At 48.1% G+C, this 26,491-nt stretch overlaps 1 long non-coding RNA gene across 2 annotated transcripts; it reads left to right on the forward strand.

Moving 5' to 3' along the window:
- The first annotated feature begins 274 nt into the window (after window positions 1-274).
- On the forward strand, window positions 275-25,360 carry LOC125774521 (uncharacterized). 2 transcript variants are annotated; one of them, XR_007421002.1, is made up of 3 exons: window positions 275-388; window positions 15,387-15,694; window positions 25,187-25,360. It is a non-coding gene; the product is annotated as an uncharacterized LOC125774521 (long non-coding RNA). The 2 variants fall into 2 exon arrangements; XR_007421003.1 differs by lacking the exon at window positions 25,187-25,360 and adding an exon at window positions 23,479-23,721 and having other exon boundaries at window positions 15,387-16,716.
- Window positions 25,361-26,491: the final 1,131 nt, after the last annotated feature.

Consider the following 26,491-nt stretch of genomic DNA (forward strand, 5'->3'; position numbering starts at 1 on the left):
CTTGGCTAAGGTGTCTTGGCTAAGGTGTCTTGGCTAAGGTGTCTTGGCTAAGGTGTCTTGGCTAAGGTGTCTTGGCTAATGTGTCTTGGCTAAGGTGTCTTGGCTAAGGTGTCTTGGCTAATGTGTCTTGGCTAATGTGTCTTCGCTATAGTGTCTTGGCTAATGTGTCTTGGCTAAGGTGTCTTGGCTAAGGTGTCTTGGCTAAGGTGTCTTGGCTAAGGTGTCTTGGCTAAGGTGTCTTGACTAAGGTGTCTTGGCTAAGGTGTCTTGGCTAAGGTGTCTTGGCTAAGGTGTCTTGGCTAATGTGTCTTGGCTAAGGTGTCTTGGCTAAGGTGTCTTGGCTAAGGTGTCTTGGCTAATGTGTCTTTTCTTAGGTGTCTTGGCTAAGGTGTCTTGGCTAAGGTGTCTTGGCTAAGGTGTCTTGGCTTATGTGTCTTGGCTAATGTGTCTTGGCTAAGGTGTCTTGGCTAAGGTGTCTTGGCTCAGGTGTCTTGGCTAAGGTGTCTTGGCTAAGGTGTCTTGGCTAAGGTGTCTTGGCTAAGGTGTCTCGGCTAAGGTGTCTTGGCTAAGGTGTCTTGGCTAAGGTGTCTTGGCTAAGGTGTCTTGGCTAAGGTGTCTTGGCTAAGGTGTCTTGGCTAAGGTGTCTTGGCTAAGGTGTCTTGGCTAATGTGTCTTGGCTAAGGTGTCTTGGCTAAGGTGTCTTGGCTAAGGTGTCTTGGCTAAGGTGTCTTGGCTAATGTGTCTTGGCTAAGGTGTCCTTGGCTAATGTGTCTTGGCTAAGGTGTCTTGGCTAAGGTGTCCTGGCTAAGGTGTCTTGGCTAAGGTGTCTTGGCTAATGTGTCTTGGCTAAGGTGTCTTGGCTAATGTGTCTTGGCTAAGGTGTCTTGGCTAAGGTGTCTTGGCTAAGGTGTCTTGGCTAAGGTGTCTTGGCTAAGGTGTCTTGGCTAATGTGTCTTGGCTAATGTGTCTTGGCTAAGGTGTCTTGGCTAAGGTGTCTTGGCTAATGTGTCTTGGCTAAGGTGTCTTGGCTAATGTGTCTCGGCTAAGGTGTCTTGGCTAAGGTGTCTTGGCTAAGGTGTCTTGGCTAAGGTGTCTTGGCTAAGGTGTCTTGGCTAAGGTGTCTTGGCTAAGGTGTCTTGGCTAAGGTGTCTTGGCTAATGTGTCTTGGCTAAGGTGTCTTGGCTAAGGTGTCTTGGCTAAGGTGTCTTGGCTAAGGTGTCTTGGCTAATGTGTCTTGGCTAAGGTGTCTTGGCTAAGGTGTCTTGGCTAAGGTGTCTTGGCTAAGGTGTCTTGGCTAATGTGTCTTGGCTAATGTGTCTTGGCTAATGTGTCTTGGCTAAGGTGTCTTGGCTAAGGTGTCTTGGCTAAGGTGTCTTGGCTAAGGTGTCTTGGCTAAGATGTCTTGGCTAAGGTGTCTTGGCTAAGGTGTCTTGGCTAATGTGTCCTTGGCTAAGGTGTCCTGGCTAAGGTGTCTTGGCTAATGTGTCTTGGCTAAGGTGTCTTGGCTAAGGTGTCTTGGCTAAGGTGTCTTGGCTAAGGTGTCTTGGCTAAGGTGTCTTGGCTAAGGTGTCTTGGCTAAGGTGTCTTGGCTAAGGTGTCTTGGCTAAGGTGTCTTGACTAAGGTGTCTTGGCTAAGGTGTCTTGGCTAAGGTGTCTTGGCTAAGGTGTCTTGGCTAAGGTGTCTTGGCTAAGGTGTCTTGGCTAAGGTGTCTTGGCTAATGTGTCTTGGCTAAGGTGTCTTGGCTAATGTGTCTTGGCTAAGGTGTCTTGGCTAAGGTGTCCTGGCTAAGGTGTCTTGGCTAAGGTGTCTTGGCTAATGTGTCTTGGCTAAGGTGTCTTGGCTAATGTGTCTTGGCTTAGGTGTCTTGGCTAATGTGTCTTGGCTAAGGTGTCTTGGCTAAGGTGTCTTGGCTAAGGTGTCTTGGCTAAGGTGTCTTGACTAATGTGTCTTGGCTAAGGTGTCTTGGCTAAGGTGTCTTGGCTAAGATGTCTTGGCTAAGGTGTCTTGGCTAATGTGTCTTGGCTAAGGTGTCTTGGCTAAGGTGTCTTGGCCTAAGGTGTCTTGGCTAAGGTGTCTTGGCTAAGGTGTCTTGGCTAAGGTGTCTTGGCTAAGGTGTCTTGACTAAGGTGTCTTGGCTAAGGTGTCTTGGCTAAGGTGTCTTGGCTAAGGTGTCTTGGCTAAGGTGTCTTGGCTAATGTGTCTTGGCTAAGGTGTCTTGGCTAATGTGTCTTGGCTAAGGTGTCTTGGCTAAGGTGTCCTGGCTAAGGTGTCTTGGCTAAGGTGTCTTGGCTAATGTGTCTTGGCTAAGGTGTCTTGGCTAATGTGTCTTGGCTTAGGTGTCTTGGCTAATGTGTCTTGGCTAAGGTGTCTTGGCTAAGGTGTCTTGGCTAATGTGTCTTGGCTAAGGTGTCTTGGCTAATGTGTCTCGGCTAAGGTGTCTTGGCTAAGGTGTCTTGGCTAAGGTGTCTTGGCTAAGGTGTCTTGGCTAATGTGTCTTGGCTAAGGTGTCTTGGCTAAGGTGTCTTGGCTAAGGTGTCTTGGCTAAGGTGTCTTGGCTAAGGTGTCTTGGCTAATGTGTCTTGACTAAGGTGTCTTGGCTAAGGTGTCTTGGCTAATGTGTTTTGGCTAATGTGTCTTGGCTAAGGTGTCTTGGCTAAGGTGTCTTGGCTAATGTGTCTTGGCTAAGGTGTCTTGGCTAATGTGTCTTGGCTAAGGTGTCTTGGCTAAGGTGTCTTGGCTAAGGTGTCTTGGCTAAGGTGTCTTGGCTAAGGTGTCTTGACTAAGGTGTCTTGGCTAAGGTGTCTTGGCTAAGGTGTCTTGGCTAAGGTGTCTTGGCTAAGGTGTCTTGGCTAAGGTGTCTTGGCTAAGGTGTCTTGGCTAAGGTGTCTTGGCTAATGTGTCTTGGCTAAGGTGTCTTGGCTAAGGTGTCTTGGCTAATGTGTCTTGGCTAAGGTGTCTTGGCTAAGGTGTCTTGGCTAATGTGTCTTGGCTAATGTGTCTTGGCTAAGGTGTCTTGGCTAAGGTGTCTTGGCTCAGGTGTCTTGGCTAAGGTGTCTTGGCTAATGTGTCTTGGCTAAGGTGTCTTGGCTAAGGTGTCTTGGCTAAGGTGTCTTGGCTAAGGTGTCTTGGCTAATGTGTCTTGGCTAAGGTGTCTTGACTAAGGTGTCTTGGCTAAGGTGTCTTGGCTAAGGTGTCTTGGCTAAGGTGTCTTGGCTAATGTGTCTTGGCTAAGGTGTCTTGGCTAATGTGTCCTGGCTAAGGTGTCTTGGCTAAGGTGTCCTGGCTAAGGTGTCTTGGCTAATGTGTCTTGGCTAAGGTGTCTTGGCTAATGTGTCTTGGCTAAGGTGTCTTGGCTAAGGTGTCTTGGCTAAGGTGTCTTGGCTAAGGTGTCTTGGCTAATGTGTCTTGGCTAATGTGTCTTGGCTAAGGTGTCTTGGCTAAGGTGTCTTGGCTAATGTGTCTTGGCTAAGGTGTCTTGGCTAATGTGTCTCGGCTAAGGTGTCTTGGCTAAGGTGTCTTGGCTAAGGTGTCTTGGCTAAGGTGTCTTGGCTAATGTGTCTTGGCTAAGGTGTCTTGGCTAAGGTGTCTTGGCTAAGGTGTCTTGGCTAAGGTGTCTTGGCTAATGTGTCTTGACTAAGGTGTCTTGGCTAAGGTGTCTTGGCTAATGTGTCTTGGCTAATGTGTCTTGGCTAAGGTGTCTTGGCTAAGGTGTCTTGGCTAATGTGTCTTGGCTAAGGTGTCTTGGCTAATGTGTCTTGGCTAAGGTGTCTTGGCTAAGGTGTCTTGGCTAATGTGTCTTGGCTAAGGTGTCTTGGCTAAGGTGTCTTGGCTAAGGTGTTCTGGCTAAGGTGTCTTGGCTAAGGTGTCTTGGCTAAGGTGTCTTGGCTAAGGTGTATTGGCTAAGGTGTCTTGGCTAAGGTGTCTTGGCTAATGTGTCTTGGCTAAGGTGTCTTGGCTAAGGTGTCTTGGCTAATGTGTCTTGGCTAATGTGTCTTGGCTAAGGTGTCTTGGCTTAGGTGCTTGGCTAAGGTGTCTTGGCTAATGTGTCTTGGCTAAGGTGTCTTGGCTAAGGTGTCTTGGCTAAGGTGTCTTGGCTAAGGTGTCTTGGCTAAGGTGTCTTGGCTAAGGTGTCTTGGCTAAGGTGTCTTGGCTAAGGTGTCTTGGCTAAGGTGTCTTGGCTAAGGTGTCTTGGCTAAGGTGTCTTGGCTAAGGTGTCTTGACTAAGGTGTCTTGGCTAAGGTGTCTTGGCTAAGGTGTCTTGGCTAAGGTGTCTTGGCTAATGTGTCTTGGCTAAGGTGTCTTGGCTAAGGTGTCTTGGCTAATGTGTCTTGGCTAAGGTGTCTTGGCTAATGTGTCTTGGCTAAGGTGTCTTGGCTAAGGTGTCTTGGCTAATGTGTCTTGGCTAAGGTGTCTTGGCTAAGGTGTCTTGGCTAAGGTGTTCTGGCTAAGGTGTCTTGGCTAAGGTGTCTTGGCTAAGGTGTCTTGGCTAAGGTGTCTTGGCTAAGGTGTCTTGGCTAATGTGTCTTGACTAAGGTGTCTTGGCTAAGGTGTCTTGGCTAAGGTGTCTTGGCTAAGGTGTCTTGGCTAAGGTGTCTTGGCTAAGGTGTCTTGGCTAAGGTGTCTTGGCTAAGGTGTCTTGGCTAAGGTGTCTTGGCTAAGGTGTCTTGGCTAAGGTGTCTTGGCTAAGGTGTCTTGACTAAGGTGTCTTGGCTAAGGTGTCTTGGCTAAGGTGTCTTGGCTAAGGTGTCTTGGCTAATGTGTCTTGGCTAAGGTGTCTTGGCTAAGGTGTCTTGGCTAATGTGTCTTGGCTAAGGTGTCTTGGCTAATGTGTCTTGGCTAAGGTGTCTTGGCTAAGGTGTCTTGGCTAATGTGTCTTGGCTAAGGTGTCTTGGCTAAGGTGTCTTGGCTAAGGTGTTCTGGCTAAGGTGTCTTGGCTAAGGTGTCTTGGCTAAGGTGTCTTGGCTAAGGTGTCTTGGCTAAGGTGTCTTGGCTAATGTGTCTTGACTAAGGTGTCTTGGCTAAGGTGTCTTGGCTAAGGTGTCTTGGCTAAGGTGTCTTGGCTAAGGTGTCTTGGCTAAGGTGTCTTGGCTAATGTGTCTTGGCTAAGGTGTCTTGGCTAAGGTGTCTTGGCTAATGTGTCTTGGCTAAGGTGTCTTGGCTAAGGTGTCTTGGCTAAGGTGTCTTGGCTAAGGTGTCTTGGCTAAGGTGTCTTGGCTAAGGTGTCTTGGCTAAGGTGTCTTGGCTAAGGTGTCTTGGCTAAGGTGTCTTGGCTAAGGTGTCTTGGCTAAGGTGTCTTGGCTAAGGTGTCTTGACTAAGGTGTCTTGGCTAAGGTGTCTTGGCTAAGGTGTCTTGGCTAAGGTGTCTTGGCTAATGTGTCTTGGCTAAGGTGTCTTGGCTAAGGTGTCTTGGCTAAGGTGTCTTGGCTAAGGTGTCTTGGCTAATGTGTCTTTTCTAAGGTGTCTTGGCTAAGGTGTCTTGGCTAAGGTGTCTTGGCTAAGGTGTCTTGGCTAAGGTGTCTTGGCTAATGTGTCTTGGCTAAGGTGTCTTGGCTAATGTGTCTTGGCTAAGGTGTCTTGGCTAATGTGTCTTGGCTAAGGTGTCTTGGCTAATGTGTCTTGGCTAAGGTGTCTTGGCTAAGGTGTCTTGGCTAAGGTGTCTTGGCTAATGTGTCTTGGCTAATGTGTCTTGGCTAAGGTGTATTGGCTAAGGTGTCTTGGCTAAGGTGTCTTGGCTAAGGCGTCTTGGCTAAGGTGTCTTGGCTAAGGTGTCTTGGCTAATGTGTCTTGGCTAAGGTGTCTTGGCTAATGTGTCTTGGCTAAGGTGTCTTGGTCTAAGGTGTCTTGGCTAAGGTGTCTTGGCTAAGGTGTCTTGGCTAATGTGTCTTGGCTAAGGTGTCTTAGCTAATGTGTCTTGGCTAAGGTGTCTTGGCTAAGGTGTCTTGGCTAAGGAGTCTTGGCTAATGTGTCTTGGCTAAGGTGTCTTGGCTAAGGTGTCTTGGCTAATGTGTCTTGGCTAATGTGTCTTGGCTAAGGTGTCTTGGCTAATGTGTCTTGGCTAAGGTGTCTTGGCTAAGGTGTCTTGGCTAATGTGTCTTGGCTAGAGTGTCTTGGCTAAGGTGTCTTGGCTAAGGAGTCTTGGCTAATGTGTCTTGGCTAAGTTGTCTTGGCTAATGTGTCTTGGCTAATGTGTCTTGGCTAAGGTGTCTTGGCTAAGGTGTCTTGGCTAAGGTGTCTTGGCTAATGTGTCTTGGCTAAGGTGTCTTGGCTAAGGTGTCTTGGCTAATGTGTCTTGGCTAATGTGTCTTGGCTAAGGTGTCTTGGCTTAGGTGTCTTGGCTAAGGTGTCTTGGCTAAGGTGTCTTGGCTAATGTGTCTTGGCTAGAGCGTCTTGGCTAAGGTGTCTTGGCTAAGGAGTCTTGGCTAAGGTGTCTTGGCTAAGGTGTCTTGGCTAAGGTGTCTTGGCTAATGTGTCTTGGCTAATGTGTCTTGGCTAAGGTGTCTTGGCTAAGGTGTCTTGGCTAAGGTGTCTTGGCTAAGGTGTCTTGGCTAAGGTGTCTTGGCTAATGTGTCTTGGCTAAGGTGTCTTGGCTAAGGTGTCTTGGCTAAGGTGTCTTGGCTAAGGTGTCTTGGCTAAGGTGTCTTGGCTAATGTGTCTTGGCTAAGGTGTCTTAGCTAATGTGTCTTGGCTAAGGTGTCTTAGCTAATGTGTCTTGGCTAAGGTGTCTTGGCTAATGTGTCTTGGCTAGAGCGTCTTGGCTAAGGTGTCTTGGCTAATGTGTCTTGGCTAAGGTGTCTTGGCTAAGGTGTCTTGGCTAAGGTGTCTTGGCTAAGGTGTCTTGGCTAAGGTGTCTTGGCTAAGGTGTCTTGGCTAAGGTGTCTTGGCTAAGGTGTCTTGGCTAAGGTGTCTTGGCTAAGGTGTCTTGGCTAAGGTGTCTTGACTAAGGTGTCTTGGCTAAGGTGTCTTGGCTAAGGTGTCTTGGCTAAGGTGTCTTGGCTAATGTGTCTTGGCTAAGGTGTCTTGGCTAAGGTGTCTTGGCTAATGTGTCTTGGCTAAGGTGTCTTGGCTAATGTGTCTTGGCTAAGGTGTCTTGGCTAAGGTGTCTTGGCTAATGTGTCTTGGCTAAGGTGTCTTGGCTAAGGTGTCTTGGCTAAGGTGTTCTGGCTAAGGTGTCTTGGCTAAGGTGTCTTGGCTAAGGTGTCTTGGCTAAGGTGTCTTGGCTAAGGTGTCTTGGCTAATGTGTCTTGACTAAGGTGTCTTGGCTAAGGTGTCTTGGCTAAGGTGTCTTGGCTAAGGTGTCTTGGCTAAGGTGTCTTGGCTAAGGTGTCTTGGCTAAGGTGTCTTGGCTAAGGTGTCTTGGCTAAGGTGTCTTGGCTAAGGTGTCTTGGCTAAGGTGTCTTGGCTAAGGTGTCTTGACTAAGGTGTCTTGGCTAAGGTGTCTTGGCTAAGGTGTCTTGGCTAAGGTGTCTTGGCTAATGTGTCTTGGCTAAGGTGTCTTGGCTAAGGTGTCTTGGCTAATGTGTCTTGGCTAAGGTGTCTTGGCTAATGTGTCTTGGCTAAGGTGTCTTGGCTAAGGTGTCTTGGCTAATGTGTCTTGGCTAAGGTGTCTTGGCTAAGGTGTCTTGGCTAAGGTGTTCTGGCTAAGGTGTCTTGGCTAAGGTGTCTTGGCTAAGGTGTCTTGGCTAAGGTGTCTTGGCTAAGGTGTCTTGGCTAATGTGTCTTGACTAAGGTGTCTTGGCTAAGGTGTCTTGGCTAAGGTGTCTTGGCTAAGGTGTCTTGGCTAAGGTGTCTTGGCTAAGGTGTCTTGGCTAATGTGTCTTGGCTAAGGTGTCTTGGCTAAGGTGTCTTGGCTAATGTGTCTTGGCTAAGGTGTCTTGGCTAAGGTGTCTTGGCTAAGGTGTCTTGGCTAAGGTGTCTTGGCTAAGGTGTCTTGGCTAATGTGTCTTGGCTAAGGTGTCTTGGCTAAGGTGTCTTGGCTTAGGTGTCTTGGCTAAGGTGTCTTGGCTAAGGTGTCTTGGCTAATGTGTCTTGGCTAGAGCGTCTTGGCTAAGGTGTCTTGGCTAAGGAGTCTTGGCTAAGGTGTCTTGGCTAAGGTGTCTTGGCTAAGGTGTCTTGGCTAATGTGTCTTGGCTAATGTGTCTTGGCTAAGGTGTCTTGGCTAAGGTGTCTTGGCTAAGGTGTCTTGGCTAAGGTGTCTTGGCTAAGGTGTCTTGGCTAAGGTGTCTTGGCTAATGTGTCTTGGCTAAGGTGTCTTGGCTAAGGTGTCTTGGCTAAGGTGTCTTGGCTAAGGTGTCTTGGCTAAGGTGTCTTGGCTAATGTGTCTTGGCTAAGGTGTCTTAGCTAATGTGTCTTGGCTAAGGTGTCTTAGCTAATGTGTCTTGGCTAAGGTGTCTTGGCTAATGTGTCTTGGCTAGAGCGTCTTGGCTAAGGTGTCTTGGCTAATGTGTCTTGGCTAAGGTGTCTTGGCTAAGGTGTCTTGGCTAAGGTGTCTTGGCTAAGGTGTCTTGGCTAAGGTGTCTTGGCTAAGGTGTCTTGGCTAAGGTGTCTTGGCTAAGGTGTCTTGGCTAAGGTGTCTTGGCTAAGGTGTCTTGGCTAAGGTGTCTTGGCTAAGGTGTCTTGACTAAGGTGTCTTGGCTAAGGTGTCTTGGCTAAGGTGTCTTGGCTAAGGTGTCTTGGCTAATGTGTCTTGGCTAAGGTGTCTTGGCTAAGGTGTCTTGGCTAATGTGTCTTGGCTAAGGTGTCTTGGCTAATGTGTCTTGGCTAAGGTGTCTTGGCTAAGGTGTCTTGGCTAATGTGTCTTGGCTAAGGTGTCTTGGCTAAGGTGTCTTGGCTAAGGTGTTCTGGCTAAGGTGTCTTGGCTAAGGTGTCTTGGCTAAGGTGTCTTGGCTAAGGTGTCTTGGCTAAGGTGTCTTGGCTAATGTGTCTTGACTAAGGTGTCTTGGCTAAGGTGTCTTGGCTAAGGTGTCTTGGCTAAGGTGTCTTGGCTAAGGTGTCTTGGCTAAGGTGTCTTGGCTAAGGTGTCTTGGCTAAGGTGTCTTGGCTAAGGTGTCTTGGCTAAGGTGTCTTGGCTAAGGTGTCTTGGCTAAGGTGTCTTGACTAAGGTGTCTTGGCTAAGGTGTCTTGGCTAAGGTGTCTTGGCTAAGGTGTCTTGGCTAATGTGTCTTGGCTAAGGTGTCTTGGCTAAGGTGTCTTGGCTAATGTGTCTTGGCTAAGGTGTCTTGGCTAATGTGTCTTGGCTAAGGTGTCTTGGCTAAGGTGTCTTGGCTAATGTGTCTTGGCTAAGGTGTCTTGGCTAAGGTGTCTTGGCTAAGGTGTTCTGGCTAAGGTGTCTTGGCTAAGGTGTCTTGGCTAAGGTGTCTTGGCTAAGGTGTCTTGGCTAAGGTGTCTTGGCTAATGTGTCTTGACTAAGGTGTCTTGGCTAAGGTGTCTTGGCTAAGGTGTCTTGGCTAAGGTGTCTTGGCTAAGGTGTCTTGGCTAAGGTGTCTTGGCTAAGGTGTCTTGGCTAATGTGTCTTGGCTAAGGTGTCTTGGCTAAGGTGTCTTGGCTAATGTGTCTTGGCTAAGGTGTCTTGGCTAAGGTGTCTTGGCTAAGGTGTCTTGGCTAAGGTGTCTTGGCTAAGGTGTCTTGGCTAAGGTGTCTTGGCTAAGGTGTCTTGGCTAAGGTGTCTTGGCTAAGGTGTCTTGGCTAAGGTGTCTTGGCTAAGGTGTCTTGGCTAAGGTGTCTTGACTAAGGTGTCTTGGCTAAGGTGTCTTGGCTAAGGTGTCTTGGCTAAGGTGTCTTGGCTAATGTGTCTTGGCTAAGGTGTCTTGGCTAAGGTGTCTTGGCTAAGGTGTCTTGGCTAAGGTGTCTTGGCTAATGTGTCTTTTCTAAGGTGTCTTGGCTAAGGTGTCTTGGCTAAGGTGTCTTGGCTAAGGTGTCTTGGCTAAGGTGTCTTGGCTAATGTGTCTTGGCTAAGGTGTCTTGGCTAATGTGTCTTGGCTAAGGTGTCTTGGCTAATGTGTCTTGGCTAAGGTGTCTTGGCTAATGTGTCTTGGCTAAGGTGTCTTGGCTAAGGTGTCTTGGCTAAGGTGTCTTGGCTAATGTGTCTTGGCTAATGTGTCTTGGCTAAGGTGTATTGGCTAAGGTGTCTTGGCTAAGGTGTCTTGGCTAAGGCGTCTTGGCTAAGGTGTCTTGGCTAAGGTGTCTTGGCTAATGTGTCTTGGCTAAGGTGTCTTGGCTAATGTGTCTTGGCTAAGGTGTCTTGGTCTAAGGTGTCTTGGCTAAGGTGTCTTGGCTAAGGTGTCTTGGCTAATGTGTCTTGGCTAAGGTGTCTTAGCTAATGTGTCTTGGCTAAGGTGTCTTGGCTAAGGTGTCTTGGCTAAGGAGTCTTGGCTAATGTGTCTTGGCTAAGGTGTCTTGGCTAAGGTGTCTTGGCTAATGTGTCTTGGCTAATGTGTCTTGGCTAAGGTGTCTTGGCTAATGTGTCTTGGCTAAGGTGTCTTGGCTAAGGTGTCTTGGCTAATGTGTCTTGGCTAGAGTGTCTTGGCTAAGGTGTCTTGGCTAAGGAGTCTTGGCTAATGTGTCTTGGCTAAGTTGTCTTGGCTAATGTGTCTTGGCTAATGTGTCTTGGCTAAGGTGTCTTGGCTAAGGTGTCTTGGCTAAGGTGTCTTGGCTAATGTGTCTTGGCTAAGGTGTCTTGGCTAAGGTGTCTTGGCTAATGTGTCTTGGCTAATGTGTCTTGGCTAAGGTGTCTTGGCTTAGGTGTCTTGGCTAAGGTGTCTTGGCTAAGGTGTCTTGGCTAATGTGTCTTGGCTAGAGCGTCTTGGCTAAGGTGTCTTGGCTAAGGAGTCTTGGCTAAGGTGTCTTGGCTAAGGTGTCTTGGCTAAGGTGTCTTGGCTAATGTGTCTTGGCTAATGTGTCTTGGCTAAGGTGTCTTGGCTAAGGTGTCTTGGCTAAGGTGTCTTGGCTAAGGTGTCTTGGCTAAGGTGTCTTGGCTAAGGTGTCTTGGCTAATGTGTCTTGGCTAAGGTGTCTTGGCTAAGGTGTCTTGGCTAAGGTGTCTTGGCTAAGGTGTCTTGGCTAAGGTGTCTTGGCTAATGTGTCTTGGCTAAGGTGTCTTAGCTAATGTGTCTTGGCTAAGGTGTCTTAGCTAATGTGTCTTGGCTAAGGTGTCTTGGCTAAGGTGTCTTGGCTAATGTGTCTTGGCTAAGGTGTCTTGGCTAATGTGTCTTTGCTAATGTGTCTTGGCTAAGGTGTCTTGGCTAAGGTGTCTTGGCTAAGGTGTCTTGGCTAAGGTGTCTTGGCTAAGGTGTCTTGGCTAATGTGTCTTGGCTAAGGTGTCTTGGCTAAGGTGTCTTGGCTAATGTGTCTTGGCTAAGGTGTCTTGGCTAAGGTGTCTTGGCTAATGTGTCTTGGCTAAGGTGTCTTGGCTAAGGTGTCTTGGCTAATGTGTCTTGGCTAATGTGTCTTGGCTAAGGTGTCTTGGCTAAGGTGTCTTGGCTAAGGTGTCTTGGCTAAGGTGTCTTGGCTAAGGTGTCGTGGCTAATGTGTCTTGGCTAATGTGTCTTGGCTAAGGTGTCTTGGCTAAGGTGTCTTGGCTAATGTGTCTTGGCTAAGGTGTCTTGGCTAAGGTGTCTTGGCTAAGGTGTCTTGGCTAAGGTGTCTTGGCTAAGGTGTCTTGGCTAATGTGTCTTGGCTAAGGTGTCTTGGCTAATGTGTCTTGGCTAAGGTGTCTTGGCTAAGGTGTCTTGGCTAATGTGTCTTTTCTAAGGTGTCTTGGCTAAGGTGTCTTGGCTAAGGTGTCTTGGCTAATGTGTCTTGGCTAATGTGTCGTGGCTAAGGTGTCTTGGCTAATGTGTCTTGGCTAAGATGTCTTGGCTAAGGTGTCTTGGCTAATGTGTCTTGGCTAAGGTGTCTTGGCTAAGGTGTCTTGGCTAAGGTGTTCTGGCTAAGGTGTCTTGGCTAAGGTGTCTTGGCTAAGGTGTCTTGGCTAAGGTGTATTGGCTAAGGTGTCTTGGCTAAGGTGTCTTGGCTAATGTGTCTTGGCTAAGGTGTCTTGGCTAAGGTGTCTTGGCTAATGTGTCTTGGCTAATGTGTCTTGGCTAAGGTGTCTTGGCTTAGGTGTCTTGGCTAAGGTGTCTTGGCTAAGGTGTCTTGGCTAATGTGTCTTGGCTAAGGTGTCTTGGCTAAGGTGTCTTGGCTAAGGTGTCTTGGCTAAGGTGTCCTGGCTAAGGTGTCTTGGCTAAGGTGTCTTGGCTAATGTGTCTTGGCTCAGGTGTCTTGGCTAAGGTGTCTTGGCTAATGTGTCTTGGCTAAGGTGTCTTGGCTAAGGTGTCTTGGCTAAGGTGTCTTGGCTAAGGTGTCTTGGCTAAGGTGTCTTGGCTAAGGTGTCTTGGCTAATGTGTCTTGGCTAAGGTGTCTTGGCTAAGGTGTCTTGGCTAAGGTGTCTTGGCTAATGTGTCTTGGCTAAGGTGTCTTGGCTAAGGTTTCTTGGCTAATGTGTCTTGGCTAAGGTGTCTTGGCTAAGGTGTCTTGGCTAAGGTGTCTTGGCTAATGTGTCTTGGCTAAGGTGTCTTGGCTAAGGTGTCTTGGCTAATGTGTCTTGGCTAAGGTGTCTTGGCTAAGGTGTCTTGGCTAAGGTGTCTTGGCTAAGGTGTCTTGGCTAAGGTGTCTTGGCTAAGGTGTCTTGGCTACTGTGTCTTGGCTAATGTGTCTTGGCTAATGTGTCTTGGCTAAGGTGTCTTGGCTAAGGTGTCTTGGCTAAGGTGTCTTGGCTAAGGTGTCTTGGCTAAGGTGTCTTGGCTAATGTGTCTTGGCTAAGGTGTCTTGGCTAATGTGTCTTGGCTAAGGTGTCTTGGCTAAGGTGTCTTGGCTAATGTGTCTTGGCTAAGGTGTCTTGGCTAAGGTGTCTTGGCTAATGTATCTTGGCTAAGGCGTCCTGTCTAAGGTGTCTTGGCTAAGGTGTCTTGGCTAATGTGTCTTGGCTAATGTGTCTTGGCTAAGGTGTCTTGGCTAATGTGTCTTGGCTAATGTGTCTTGGCTAAGGTGTCTTGGCTAATGTGTCTTGGCTAAGGTGTCTTGGCTAAGGTGTCTTGGCTAATGTGTCTTGGCTAAGGTGTCTTGGCTAAGGTGTCTTGGCTAATGTATCTTGGCTAAGGCGTCTTGTCTAAGGTGTCTTGGCTAAGGTGTCTTGGCTAAGGTGTCTTGGCTAAGGTGTCTTGGCTAAGGTGTCTTGGCTAAGGTGTCTTGGCTAAGGTGTCTTGGCTACTGTGTCTTGGCTAATGTGTCTTGGCTAATGTGTCTTGGCTAAGGTGTCTTGGCTAAGGTGTCTTGGCTAAGGTGTCTTGGCTAAGGTGTCTTGGCTAAGGTGTCTTGGCTAATGTGTCTTGGCTAAGGTGTCTTGGCTAATGTGTCTTGGCTAAGGTGTCTTGGCTAAGGTGTCTTGGCTAATGTGTCTTGGCTAATGTGTCTTGGCTAAGGTGTCTTGGCTAAGGTGTCTTGGCTAAGGTGTCTTGGCTAAGGTGTCTTGGCTAAGGTGTCTTGGCTAAGGTGTCTTGGCTAATGTGTCTTGGCTAAGGTGTCTTGGCTAAGGTGTCTTGGCTAAGGTGTCTTGGCTAATGTGTCTTGGCTAAGGTGTCTTGGCTAATGTGTCTCGGCTTAGGTGTCTTGGCTAATGTGTCTTGGCTAATGTGTCTTGGCTAATGTGTCTTGGCTAAGGTGTCTTGGCTAAGGTGTCTTGGCTAATGTGTCTTGGCTAAGGTGTCTTGGCTAAGGTGTCTTGGCTAATGTATCTTGGCTAAGGCGTCTTGTCTAAGGTGTCTTGGCTAAGGTGTCTTGGCTAAGGTGTCTTGGCTAATGTGTCTTGGCTAATGTGTCTTGGCTAAGGTGTCTTGGCTAATGTGTCTTGGCTAATGTGTCTTGGCTAAGGTGTCTTGGCTAAGGTGTCTTGGCTAATGTGTCTTGGTTCAGGTGTCTTGGCTAAGGTGTCTTGGCTAAGGTGTATTGGCTAATGTGTCTTGGCTAAGGTGTCTTGGCTAAGGTGTCTTGGCTAAGGTGTCTTGGCTAAGGTGTCTTGGCTAATGTGTCTCGGCTAAGGTGTCTTGGCTTATGTGTCTTGGCTAAGGTGTCTTGGCTAATGTGTCTTGGCTAAGGTGTCTTGGCTAAGGTGTCTTGGCTAAGGTGTCTTGGCTAAGGTGTCTTGGCTAAGGTGTCTTGGCTAATGTGTCTCGGCTAAGGTGTCTCGGCTAAGGTGTCTTGGCTAAGGTGTCTTGGCTAATGTGTCTTGGCTAATGTGTCTTGGCTAAGGTGTCTTGGCTAAGGTGTCTTGGCTAAGGTGTCTTGGCTAAGGTGTCTTGGCTAAGGTGTGTTGGCTAAGGTGTCTTGGCTAAGGTGTCTTGGCTAATGTGTCTTGGCTAAGGTGTCTTGGCTAAGGTGTCTTGGCTAATGTGTCTTGGCTAAGGTGTCTTGGCTAAGGTGTCTTGGCTAATGTATCTTGGCTAAGGCGTCTTGTCTAAGGTGTCTTGGCCAAGGTGTCTTGGCTAAGGTGTCTTGGCTAATGTGTCTTGGCTAATGTGTCTTGGCTAAGGTGTCTTGGCTAATGTGTCTTGGCTAATGTGTCTTGGCTAAGGTGTCTTGGCTAAGGTGTCTTGGCTAATGTGTCTTGGTTCAGGTGTCTTGGCTAAGGTGTCTTGGCTAAGGTGTATTGGCTAATGTGTCTCGGCTAAGGTGTCTTGGCTAAGGTGTCTTGGCTAAGGTGTCTTGGCTAAGGTGTCTTGGCTAATGTGTCTCGGCTAAGGTGTCTTGGCTTATGTGTCTTGGCTAAGGTGTCTTGGCTAATGTGTCTTGGCTAAGGTGTCTTGGCTAAGGTGTCTTGGCTAAGGTGTCTTGGCTAAGGTGTCTTGGCTAAGGTGTCTTGGCTAATGTGTCTCGGCTAAGGTGTCTCCGCTAAGGTGTCTTGGCTAAGGTGTCTTGGCTAATGTGTCTTGGCTAATGTGTCTTGGCTAATGTGTCTTGGCTAAGGTGTCTTGGCTAACGTGTCTTGGCTAAGGTGTCTTGGCTAAGGTGTGTTGGCTAAGGTGTCTTGGCTAAGGTGTCTTGGCTAAGGTGTCTTGGCTAAGGTGTCTTGGCTAAGGTGTCTTGGCTAAGGTGTCTTGGCTAAGGTGTCTTGGCTAAGGTGTCTTGGCTAATGTGTCTCGGCTAAGGTGTCTTGGCTAAGGTGTCTCGGCTAATGTGTCTTGGCTAAAGTGTCTTGGCTAAGGTGTCTTGGCTAAGGTGTCTTGGCTAAGGTGTCTTGGCTAAGGTGTCTCGGCTAAGGTGTCTTGGCTAATGTGTCTTGGCTAATGTGTCTTGGCTAATGTGTCTTGGCTAAGGTGTCTTGGCTAAGGTGTCTTGGCTAAGGTGTCTTAGCTAAGGTGTCTTGGCTAAGGTGTCTTGGCTAAGGTGTCTTGGCTAATGTGTCTCGGCTAATGTGTCTTGGCTAATGTGTCTTGGCTAATGTGTCTTGGCTAATGTGTCTCGGCTAAGGTGTCTTGGCTAAGGTGTCTTGGCTAAGGTGTCTTGGCTAATGTGTCTCGGCTAAGGTGTCTTGGCTAATGTGTCTTGGCTAAGGTGTCTTGGCTAAGGTGTCTTGGCTAAGGTGTCTTGGCTAAGGTGTCTTGGCTAATGTGTCTTGGCTAAGGTGTCTTGGCTAAGGTGTCTTGGCTAATGTGTCTAAGCTAATGTGTCTTGGCTAATGTGTCTTGGCTAATGTGTCTTGGCTAATGTGTCTTGGCTAATGTGTCTCGGCTAAGGTGTCTTGGCTAAGGTGTCTTGGCTAAGGTGTCTTGGCTAATGTGTCTCGGCTAAGGTGTCTTGGCTAATGTGTCTTGGCTAAGGTGTCTTGGCTAAGGTGTCTTGGCTAAGGTGTCTTGGCTAATGTGTCTTGGCTAAGGTGTCTTGGCTAATGTGTCTTGGCTAATGTGTCTTGGCTAATGTGTCTCGGCTAAGGTGTCTTGGCTAAGGTGTCTTGGCTAAGGTGTCTTGGCTAATGTGTCTTGGCTAAGGTGTCTTGGCTAATGTGTCTTGGCTAAGGTGTCTTGGCTAAGGTGTCTTGGCTAATGTGTCTCGGCTAAGGTGTCTTGGCTAATGTGTCTTGGCTAAGGTGTCTTGGCTAAGGTGTCTTGGCTAAGGTGTCTTGGCTAATGTGTCTTGGCTAAGGTGTCTTGGCTAATGTGTCTTGGCTAATGTGTCTTGGCTAATGTGTCTCGGCTAAGGTGTCTTGGCTAAGGTGTCTTGGCTAAGGTGTCTTGGCTAATGTGTCTCGGCTAAGGTGTCTTGGCTAATGTGTCTTGGCTAAGGTGTCTTGGCTAAGGTGTCTTGGCTAAGGTGTCTTGGCTAAGGTGTCTTGGCTAAGGTGTCTTGGCTAAGGTGTCTTAGCTAAGGTGTCTTGGCTAAGGTGTCTTGGCTAAGGTGTCTAAGCTAATGTGTCTTGGCTAATGTGTCTTGGCTAATGTGTCTTGGCTAATGTGTCTTGGCTAATGTGTCTCGGCTAAGGTGTCTTGGCTAAGGTGTCTTGGCTAAGGTGTCTTGGCTAATGTGTCTCGGCTAAGGTGTCTTGGCTAATGTGTCTTGGCTAAGGTGTCTTGGCTAAGGTGTCTTGGCTAAGGTGTCTTGGCTAAGGTGTCTTGGCTAATGTGTCTTGGCTAAGGTGTCTTGGCTAAGGTGTCTTGGCTAAGGTGTCTTGGCTAATGTGTCTCGGCTTAGGTGTCTTGGCTAAGGTGTCTTGGCTAAGGTGTCTTGGCTAAGGTGTCTTGGCTAAGGTGTCTTGGCTAAGGTGTCTTGGCTAAGGTGTCTTGGCTAATGTGTCTCGGCTAAGGTGTCTTGGCTAAGGTGTCTCGGCTAATGTGTCTTGGCTAAAGTGTCTTGGCTAAGGTGTCTTGGCTAAGGTGTCTTGGCTAAGGTGTCTCGGCTAAGGTGTCTTGGCTAATGTGTCTTGGCTAATGTGTCTTGGCTAATGTGTCTTGGCTAAGGTGTCTTGGCTAAGGTGTCTTGGCTAAGGTGTCTTAGCTAAGGTGTCTTGGCTAAGGTGTCTTGGCTAAGGTGTCTTGGCTAATGTGTCTCGGCTAAGGTGTCTTGGCTAAGGTGTCTTGGCTAAGGTGTCTTGGCTAAGGTGTCTTGGCTAATGTGTCTCGGCTAAGGTGTCTTGGCTAAGGTGTCTTGGCTAAGGTGTCTTGGCTAATGTGTCTTGGCTAAGGTGTCTTGGCTAAGGTGTCTTGGCTAAGGTGTCTTGGCTAAGGTGTCTTGGCTAATGTGTCCAGGCTAAGGTGTCTTGGCTAAGGTGTCTTGGCTAATGTGTCTTGGCTTAGGTGTCTTGGCTAATGTGTCTCGGCTATGGTGTCTTGGCTAATGTGTCTCGGCTAAGGTGTCTCGGCTAAGGTGTTTTATCTAAGGTGTCTTGGCTAATGTGTCTTGGCTAAGGTGTCTTGGCTAAGGTGTCTTGGCTAAGGTGTCTTGGCTAAGGTGTCTTGGCTTATGTGTCTTGGCTAAGGTGTCTCGGCTATGGTGTCTTGGCTAATGTGTCTTGGCTAAGGTGTCTTAGCTAAGGTGTCTTGGCTAAGGTGTCTTGGCTAAGGTGTCTTGGCTAATGTGTCTCGGCTAAGGTGTCTTGGCTAAGGTGTCTTGGCTAAGGTGTCTTGGCTAAGGTGTCTTGGCTAATGTGTCTCGGCTAAGGTGTCTTGGCTAATGTGTCTTGGCTAAGGTGTCTTGGCTAAGGTGTCTTGGCTAATGTGTCTTGGCTAAGGTGTCTTGGCTAAGGTGTCTTGGCTAAGGTGTCTTGGCTAAGGTGTCTTGGCTAATGTGTCTCGGCTAAGGTGTCTTGGCTAAGGTGTCTTGGCTAATGTGTCTTGGCTTAGGTGTCTTGGCTAATGTGTCTCGGCTATGGTGTCTTGGCTAATGTGTCTCGGCTAAGGTGTCTCGGCTAAGGTGTCTTGGCTAAGGTGTCTTGGCTAATGTGTCTTGGCTAAGGTGTCTTGGCTAAGGTGTCTTGGCTAAGGTGTCTTGGCTAAGGTGTCTTGGCTTATGTGTCTTGGCTAAGGTGTCTCGGCTATGGTGTCTTGGCTAATGTGTCTTGGCTAAGGTGTCTTGGCTAAGGTGTCTTGGCTAAGGTGTCTTGGCTAAAGTGTCTTGGCTAATGTGTCTTGGCTAAGGTGTCTTGGCTAAGGTGTCTTGGCTAAGGTGTCTTGGCTAATGTGTCTTGGCTAAGGTGTCTTGGCTAAGGTGTCTTGGCTAATGTGTCTTGGCTAAAGTGTCTTGGCTTAGGTGTCTTGGCTAATGTGTCTTGGCTAAGGTGTCTTGGCTAAGGTGTCTTGGCTAAGGTGTCTTGGCTAAAGTGTCTTGGCTAATGTGTCTTGGCTAAGGTGTCTTGGCTAATGTGTCTTGGCTAAGGTGTCTTGGCTAAGGTGTCTTGGCTAATGTGTCTTGGCTAAAGTGTCTTGGCTAATGTGTCTTGGCTAAGGTGTCTTGGCTAAGGTGTCTTGGCTAAGGTGTCTTGGCTAAGGTGTCTTGGCTAAGGTGTCTTGGCTAAGGTGTCTTGGCTAAGGTGTCTTGGCTAATGTGTCTCGGCTAAAGTGTCTTGGCTAAGGTGTCTTGGCTAATGTGTCTTGGCTAAGGTGTCTTGGCTAAGGTGTCTTGGCTAAGGTGTCTTGGCTAATGTGTCTCGGCTAAGGTGTCTTGGCTAATGTGTCTTGGCTAATGTGTCTTGGCTAATGTGTCTTGGCTAAGGTGTCTTGGCTAAGGTGTCTTGGCTAAGGTGTCTTAGCTAAGGTGTCTTGGCTAAGGTGTCTTGGCTAAGGTGTCTTGGCTAAGGTGTCTTGGCTAATGTGTCTCGGCTAAGGTGTCTCGGCTAAGGTGTCTTGGCTAAGGTGTCTTGGCTAATGTGTCTTGGCTAAGGTGTCTTGGCTAAGGTGTCTTGGCTAATGTGTCTTGGCTAAAGTGTCTTGGCTTAGGTGTCTTGGCTAATGTGTCTCGGCTTAGGTGTCTTGGCTAAGGTGTCTTGGCTAAGGTGTCTTGGCTAAGGTGTCTTGGCTTATGTGTCTTGGCTAATGTGTCTCGGCTAATGTGTCTTGGCTAAGGTGTCTTGGCTAATGTGTCTCGGCTAAGGTGTCTTGGCTAAGGTGTCTTGGCTAAGGTGTCTTGGCTAATGTGTCTCGGCTAATGTGTCTTGGCTAAGGTGTCTTGGCTAAGGTGTCTTGGCTAATGTGTCTTGGCTAAAGTGTCTTGGCTAAGGTGTCTTGGCTAATGTGTCTCGGCTAAGGTGTCTTTGCTAAAGTGTCTTGGCTAAAGTGTCTTGGCTAAGGTGTCTTGGCTAATGTGTCTTGGCTAATGTGTCTCGGCTAAGGTGTCTCGGCTAATGTGTCTTGGCTAAGGTGTCTTGGCTAATGTGTCTTGGCTAAAGTGTCTTGGCTAATGTGTCTTGGCTAAGGTGTCTTGGCTAAGGTGTCTTGGCTAAGGTGTCTTGGCTAATGTGTCTCGGCTAAGGTGTCTTGGCTTATGTGTCTTGGCTAAGGTGTCTTGGCTAAGGTGTCTTGGCTAAGGTGTCTTGGCTTATGTGTCTTGGCTAATGTGTCTTGGCTAATGTGTCTTGGCTAAGGTGTCTTGGCTAAGGTATCTTGGCTAAGGTGTCTTGGCTAAGGTGTCTCGGCTAAAGTGTCTTGGCTAATGTGTCTCGGCTTAGGTGTCTTGGCTAAGGTGTCTTGGCTAAGGTGTCTTGGCTAAGGTGTCTTGGCTAATGTGTCTTGGCTAAGGTGTCTTGGCTAATGTGTCTCGGCTAAGGTGTCTTGGCTAAGGTGTCTTGGCTAAGGTGTCTTGGCTAAGGTGTCTTGGCTAAGGTGTCTTGGCTAATGTGTCTTGGCTAATGTGTCTCGATTAAGGTGTCTTGGCTTATGTGTCTTGGCTAATGTGTCTTGGCTAATGTGTCTTGGCTAAGGTGTCTTGGCTAAGGTGTCTTGGCTAAGGTGTCTTGGCTAAGGTGTCTTGGCTAAGGTGTCTCGGCTAAAGTGTCTTGGCTAATGTGTCTCGGCTTAGGTGTCTTGGCTAAGGTGTCTTGGCTAAGGTGTCTTGGCTAAGGTGTCTTGGCTAAGGTGTCTTGGCTAAGGTGTCTTGGCTAAGGTGTCTTGGCTAAAGTGTCTTGGCTTAGGTGTCTTGGCTAATGTGTCTCGGCTAAGGTGTCTTGGCTAAGGTGTCTTGGCTAATGTGTCTTGGCTAAAGTGTCTTGGCTAATGTGTCTTGGCTAAGGTGTCTTGGCTAATGTGTCTCGGCTAAGGTGTCTTGGCTAAGGTGTCTTGGCTAAGGTGTCTTGGCTAATGTGTCTCGGCTAAGGTGTCTTGGCTAATGTGTCTTGGCTAAGGTGTCTTGGCTAAGGTGTCTTGGCTAAGGTGTCTTGGCTAATGTGTCTCGGCTAATGTGTCTTGGCTAAGGTGTCTTGGCTAAGGTGTCTTGGCTAATGTGTCTTGGCTAAAGTGTCTTGGCTAAGGTGTCTTGGCTAATGTGTCTCGGCTAAGGTGTCTTTGCTAAAGTGTCTTGGCTAAAGTGTCTTGGCTAAGGTGTCTTGGCTAATGTGTCTTGGCTAATGTGTCTTGGCTAAAGTGTCTTGGCTAAGGTGTCTTGGCTAATGTGTCTCGGCTAAGGTGTCTTTGCTAAAGTGTCTTGGCTAAAGTGTCTTGGCTAAGGTGTCTTGGCTAATGTGTCTTGGCTAATGTGTCTCGGCTAAGGTGTCTCGGCTAATGTGTCTTGGCTAAGGCGTCTTGGCTAATGTGTCTTGGCTAAAGTGTCTTGGCTAATGTGTCTTGGCTAAGGTGTCTTGGCTAAGGTGTCTTGGCTAAGGTGTCTTGGCTAATGTGTCTCGGCTAAGGTGTCTTGGCTTATGTGTCTCGGCTAAAGTGTCTTGGCTAAGGTGTCTTGGCTAAGGTGTCTTGGCTAATGTGTCTTGGCTTAGGTGTCTTGGCTAATGTGTCTCGGCTAAGGTGTCTTGGCTAATGTGTCTTGGCTAAGGTGTCTTGGCTAAGGTGTCTTGGCTAAGGTGTCTTGGCTAAGGTGTCTTGGCTAATGTGTCTCGGCTAAAGTGTCTTGGCTAAGGTGTCTTGGCTAAGGTGTCTTGGCTAAGGTGTCTTGGCTAATGTGTCTTGGCTTAGGTGTCTTGGCTAATGTGTCTCGGCTATGGTGTCTTGGCTAATGTGTCTTGGCTAAGGTGTCTTGGCTAATGTGTCTTGGCTAAGGTGTCTTGGCTAAGGTGTCTTGGCTAAGGTGTCTTGGCTAAGGTGTCTTGGCTAAGGTGTCTTGGCTAATGTGTCTTGGCTAAGGTGTCTTATCTAAGGTGTCTTGGCTAAGGTGTCTTGGCTAAGGTGTCTCGGCTAAGGTGTCTTGGCTAATGTGTCTTGGCTAATGTGTCTTGGCTAATGTGTCTTGGCTAAGGTGTCTTGGCTAAGGTGTCTTGGCTAAGGTGTCTTAGCTAAGGTGTCTTGGCTAAGGTGTCTTGGCTAAGGTGTCTTGGCTAAGGTGTCTTGGCTAATGTGTCTCGGCTAAGGTGTCTTGGCTAAGGTGTCTTGGCTAAGGTGTCTTGGCTAATGTGTCTCGGCTAAGGTGTCTTGGCTAATGTGTCTTGGCTAAGGTGTCTTGGCTAAGGTGTCTTGGCTAAGGTGTCTTGGCTAAGGTGTCTTGGCTAATGTGTCTTGGCTAAGGTGTCTTGGCTAAGGTGTCTTGGCTAAGGTGTCTTGGCTAAGGTGTCTTGGCTAAGGTGTCTTGGCTAAGGTGTCTTGGCTAAGGTGTCTTGGCTAATGTGTCTCGGCTAAGGTGTCTTGGCTAATGTGTCTTGGCTAAGGTGTCTTGGCTTATGTGTCTTGGCTAAGGTGTCTTGGCTAAGGTGTCTTGGCTAAGGTGTCTTGGCTAAGGTGTCTTGGCTAAGGTGTCTTGGCTAATGTGTCTTTTCTAAGGTGTCTTGGCTAAGGTGTCTTGGCTAAGGTGTCTTGGCTAAGGTGTCTTGGCTAAGGTGCCTTGGCTAATGTGTCTTGGCTAAGGTGTCTTGGCTAAGGTGTCTTGGCTAATGTGTCTTGGCTAAGGTGTCTTGGCTAAGGTGTCTTGGCTAAGGTGTCTTGGCTAATGTGTCTTGGCTAAGGTGTCTTGGCTAAGGTGTCTTGGCTAATGTGTCTTGGCTTATGTGTCTTGGCTAAGGTGTCTTGGCTAAGGTGTCTTGGCTAAGGTGTCTTGGCTAAGGTGTCTTGGCTAATGTGTCTTTTCTAAGGTGTCTTGGCTAAGGTGTCTTGGCTAAGGTGTCTTGGCTAAGGTGTCTTGGCTAAGGTGCCTTGGCTAATGTGTCTTGGCTAAGGTGTCTTGGCTAAGGTGTCTTGGCTAATGTGTCTTGGCTAAGGTGTCTTGGCTAAGGTGTCTTGGCTAAGGTGTCTTGGCTAATGTGTCTTGGCTAAGGTGTCTTGGCTAAGGTGTCTTGGCTTAAGTGTCTTGGCTAAGGTGTCTTGGCTAATGTGTCTTGGCTAAGGTGTCTTGGCTAATGTGTCTTGGCTAAGGTGTCTTGGCTAAGGTGTCTTGGCTAATGTGTCTTGGCTAAGGTGTCTTGGCTAAGGTGTCTTGGCTAAGGTGTCTTGGCTAAGGTGTCTTGGCTAATGTGTCTTGGCTAAGGTGTCTTGGCTAAGGTGTCTTGGCTAAGGTGTCTTGGCTAAGGTGTCTTGGCTAAGGTGTCTTGGCTAAGGTGTCTTGGCTACTGTGTCTTGGCTAATGTGTCTTGGCTAATGTGTCTTGGCTAAGGTGTCTTGGCTAAGGTGTCTTGGCTAAGGTGTCTTGGCTAAGGTGTCTTGGCTAAGGTGTCTTGGCTAAGGTGTCTTGGCTAAGGTGTCTTGGCTAAGGTGTCTTGGCTAAGGTGTCTTGGCTAAGGTGTCTTGGCTAAGGTGTCTTGGCTAAGGTGTCTTGGCTAAGATGTCTTGGCTAAGGTGTCTTGGCTAATGTGTCTTGGCTAAGGTGTCTTGGCTAAGGTGTCTTGGCTAATGTGTCTTGGCTAAGGTGTCTTGGCTAAGGTGTCTTGGCTAAGATGTCTTGGCTAAGGTGTCTTGGCTAATGTGTCTTGGCTAAGGTGTCTTGGCTAAGGTGTCTTGGCTAAGGTGTCTTGGCTAAGGTGTCTTGGCTAAGGTGTCTTGGCTAAGGTGTCTTGGCTAAGGTATCTTGGCTAAGGTGTCTTGACTAAGGTGTCTTGGCTAAGGTGTCTTGGCTAAGGTGTCTTGGCTAAGGTGTCTTGGCTAAGGTGTCTTGGCTAAGGTGTCTTGGCTAAGGTGTCTTGGCTAATGTGTCTTGGCTAAGGTGTCTTGGCTAATGTGTCTTGGCTAAGGTGTCTTGGCTAAGGTGTCCTGGCTAAGGTGTCTTGGCTAAGGTGTCTTGGCTAATGTGTCTTGGCTAAGGTGTCTTGGCTAATGTGTCTTGGCTTAGGTGTCTTGGCTAATGTGTCTTGGCTAAGGTGTCTTGGCTAAGGTGTCTTGGCTAAGATGTCTTGGCTAAGGTGTCTTGGCTAAGGTGTCTTGGCTAATGTGTCTTGGCTAAGGTGTCTTGGCTAAGGTGTCTTGGCTAAGATGTCTTGGCTAAGGTGTCTTGGCTAATGTGTCTTGGCTAAGGTGTCTTGGCTAAGGTGTCTTGGCTAAGGTGTCTTGGCTAAGGTGTCTTGGCTAAGGTGTCTTGGCTAAGGTGTCTTGACTAAGGTGTCTTGGCTAATGTGTCTTGGCTAAGGTGTCTTGGCTAAGGTGTCCTGGCTAAGGTGTCTTGGCTAAGGTGTCTTGGCTAATGTGTCTTGGCTAAGGTGTCTTGGCTAATGTGTCTTGGCTTAGGTGTCTTGGCTAATGTGTCTTGGCTAAGGTGTCTTGGCTAAGGTGTCTTGGCTAATGTGTCTTGGCTAAGGTGTCTTGGCTAATGTGTCTCGGCTAAGGTGTCTTGGCTAAGGTGTCTTGGCTAAGGTGTCTTGGCTAAGGTGTCTTGGCTAATGTGTCTTGGCTAAGGTGTCTTGGCTAAGGTGTCTTGGCTAAGGTGTCTTGGCTAAGGTGTCTTGGCTAAGGTGTCTTGGCTAAGGTGTCTTGGCTAATGTGTCTTGACTAAGGTGTCTTGGCTAAGGTGTCTTGGCTAATGAGTCTTGGCTAATGTGTCTTGGCTAAGGTGTCTTGGCTAAGGTGTCTTGGCTAATGTGTCTTGGCTAAGGTGTCTTGGCTAATGTGTCTTGGCTAAGGTGTCTTGGCTAAGGTGTCTTGGCTAAGGTGTCTTGGCTAAGGTGTCTTGGCTAAGGTGTCTTGACTAAGGTGTCTTGGCTAAGGTGTCTTGGCTAAGGTGTCTTGGCTAAGGTGTCTTGGCTAAGGTGTCTTGGCTAAGGTGTCTTGGCTAAGGTGTCTTGGCTAAGGTGTCTTGGCTAAGGTGTCTTGGCTAATGTGTCTCGGCTAAGGTGTCTTGGCTAAGGTGTCTTGGCTAATGTGTCTTGGCTAAGGTGTCTTGGCTAAGGTGTCTTGGCTAATGTGTCTTGGCTAATGTGTCTTAGCTAAGGTGTCTTGGCTAAGGTGTCTTGGCTCAGGTGTCTTGGCTAAGGTGTCTTGGCTAATGTGTCTTGGCTAAGGTGTCTTGGCTAAGGTGTCTTGGCTAAGGTGTCTTGGCTAAGGTGTCTTGGCTAATGTGTCTTGGCTAAGGTGTCTTGACTAAGGTGTCTTGGCTAAGGTGTCTTGGCTAAGGTGTCTTGGCTAAGGTGTCTTGGCTAAGGTGTCTTGGCTAAGGTGTCTTGGCTAATGTGTCTTGGCTAAGGTGTCTTGGCTAATGTGTCCTGGCTAAGGTGTCTTGGCTAAGGTGTCCTGGCTAAGGTGTCTTGGCTAAGGTGTCTTGGCTAATGTGTCTTGGCTAAGGTGTCTTGGCTAATGTGTCTTGGCTAAGGTGTCTTGGCTAAGGTGTCTTGGCTAAGGTGTCTTGGCTAAGGTGTCTTGGCTAAGGTGTCTTGGCTAATGTGTCTTGGCTAATGTGTCTTGGCTAAGGTGTCTTGGCTAAGGTGTCTTGGCTAATGTGTCTTGGCTAAGGTGTCTTGGCTAATGTGTCTCGGCTAAGGTGTCTTGGCTAAGGTGTCTTGGCTAAGGTGTCTTGGCTAAGGTGTCTTGGCTAATGTGTCTTGGCTAAGGTGTCTTGGCTAAGGTGTCTTGGCTAAGGTGTCTTGGCTAAGGTGTCTTGGCTAATGTGTCTTGACTAAGGTGTCTTGGCTAAGGTGTCTTGGCTAATGTGTCTTGGCTAATGTGTCTTGGCTAAGGTGTCTTGGCTAAGGTGTCTTGGCTAATGTGTCTTGGCTAAGGTGTCTTGGCTAATGTGTCTTGGCTAAGGTGTCTTGGCTAAGGTGTCTTGGCTAAGGTGTCTTGGCTAAGGTGTCTTGGCTAAGGTGTCTTGGCTAAGGTGTCTTGGCTAAGGTGTCTTGGCTAAGGTGTCTTGACTAAGGTGTCTTGGCTAAGGTGTCTTGGCAAAGGTGTCTTGGCTAAGGTGTCTTGGCTAATGTGTCTTGGCTAAGGTGTCTTGGCTAAGGTGTCTTGGCTAAGGTGTCTTGGCTAAGGTGTCTTGGCTAATGTGTCTTTTCTAAGGTGTCCTGGCTAAGGTGTCTTGGCTAAGGTGTCTTGGCTAAGGTGTCTTGGCTAATGTGTCTTGGCTAAGGTGTCTTGGCTAATGTGTCTTGGCTAAGGTGTCTTGGCTAATGTGTCTTGGCTAAGGTGTCTTGGCTAATGTGTCTTGGCTAAGGTGTCTTGGCTAAGGTGTCTTGGCTAAGGTGTCTTGGCTAATGTGTCTTGGCTAATGTGTCTTGGCTAAGGTGTATTGGCTAAGGTGTCTTGGCTAAGGTGTCTTGGCTAAGGTGTTTTGGCTAAGGTGTCTTGGCTAAGGTGTCTCGGCTATGGTGTCTTGGCTAATGTGTCTTGGCTAAGGTGTCTTAGCTAAGGTGTCTTGGCTAATGTGTCTTGGCTAAGGTGTCTTGGCTAAGGTGTCTTGGCTAAGGTGTCTTGGCTAAGGTGTCTTGGCTAAGGTGTCTTGGCTAAGGTGTCTTGGCTAAGGTGTCTTGGCTTAGGTGTCTTGACTAAGGTGTCTTGGCTAAGGTGTCTTGGCAAAGGTGTCTTGGCTAAGGTGTCTTGGCTAATGTGTCTTGGCTAAGGTGTCTTGGCTAAGGTGTCTTGGCTAAGGTGTCTTGGCTAAGGTGTCTTGGCTAATGTGTCTTTTCTAAGGTGTCTTGGCTAAGGTGTCTTGGCTAAGGTGTCTTGGCTAAGGTGTCTTGGCTAATGTGTCTTGGCTAAGGTGTCTTGGCTAATGTGTCTTGGCTAAGGTGTCTTGGCTAATGTGTCTTGGCTAAGGTGTCTTGGCTAATGTGTCTTGGCTAAGGTGTCTTGGCTAAGGTGTCTTGGCTAAGGTGTCTTGGCTAATGTGTCTTGGCTAATGTGTCTTGGCTAAGGTGTATTGGCTAAGGTGTCTTGGCTAAGGTGTCTTGGCTAAGGTG

The sequence above is a fragment of the Anopheles funestus genome, unplaced genomic scaffold (genome assembly GCF_943734845.2).
Source record: "Anopheles funestus unplaced genomic scaffold, idAnoFuneDA-416_04 scaffold_16_ctg1, whole genome shotgun sequence".
Classification (NCBI taxonomy): domain Eukaryota; kingdom Metazoa; phylum Arthropoda; class Insecta; order Diptera; family Culicidae; genus Anopheles; species Anopheles funestus.